Source organism: Triticum aestivum, chromosome 2B, assembly GCF_018294505.1.
Source record: "Triticum aestivum cultivar Chinese Spring chromosome 2B, IWGSC CS RefSeq v2.1, whole genome shotgun sequence".
In the NCBI taxonomy this organism is placed as follows: domain Eukaryota; kingdom Viridiplantae; phylum Streptophyta; class Magnoliopsida; order Poales; family Poaceae; genus Triticum; species Triticum aestivum.
Window position 1 is genome coordinate 803,640,600 of NC_057798.1, and position 1,101 is coordinate 803,641,700.

A 1,101-nucleotide genomic window follows, 5' to 3' on the forward strand; every position below is an offset into this window, starting at 1 on the left:
TATAACTGCACCTAATCCCTTCCCTCACAGCGAATTGCGTTTTCGGCCATCACACAACGATTTTCGATCATTCGTGGTCGTCTGATCTACATTTAGATGAAACTGGGCCGACTGTCCTTTGTGGAGCTGTCTCGTAGCCGAATCGGAGGCTCATGATTAATTCGGCTCTCAGTCTTGCGTGAAGCCTGCTCCAGCCTTGCAGAGAATAAAAACTAGTGAAGGAGTACATCCCTTTGCTCCTCACACCGCCTCCTCCTCTCCCCGCCGCCGCCCATGGCTGCATCTCCTCCCTCCTCGCATCCACGCACGCTGATGTCGCCGCCTTCGCCTCCGCATCCCTTGCCCACCTCGCAGGGCAATCCTCCGACGTGGAATTATGGACAGTATAGCCGCACCTAATCCCTGCCCTCACAGCGATTTGCGTTTTCAGCCGTCAGACAATGGCTTTCGATCATTCGTGGTCGTCTAATCTACATTTAGATGAAACTGGGTTGACTGCCCTTTGGGGAGCTGCTCTCGTAGCTGAATCGGAGGCTCGTGATTAATTCGGCTCTCAGTCTTGCGTGAAGCCCGCTCCAGCCTTGCAGAGAATAAAAACTAGCGAAGGGAGTACATCCCTTCGCTCCTCACACCGTCTCCTCAGGACCGCACCCAAGCGCGTGTGTACAGGGGAGAGGTGGCAGCTGGTGGCGGCGGCCTGTTCAAGATGTGGGGAAGGGGAGGTTGATGCGAGGCCAGCCGATGACCATGATCTGGATGCAGCGGATTTAGGAGGGCGCTTTGGCAGGGCACCTCCTTCCCCTCCTCACAACCTCCTCTTTGTGCACCCCCCATGAAGAGTAGCAGCAGCCGACGGCTGACGACCAGCGCAGTCGCCAAGGCCAAGGTCATGGCCACCCACTCGTTGTTTATCATGGATTCTCCCTGGGTGCAAGACCTGATTAGTGCAGATTGCTGTCATGCATCTATTGTTTGGCCCGTTCTTTAAATTCCAGAGTACAAGCGCGCTGGTCATGTTGTTGTCGCCGTTGGCGAGTGGCGCTCCGGTGGGTCGGCTCAATCACTGAACATGTCCATTCACAGCCTCTGAGGGAACCCTAG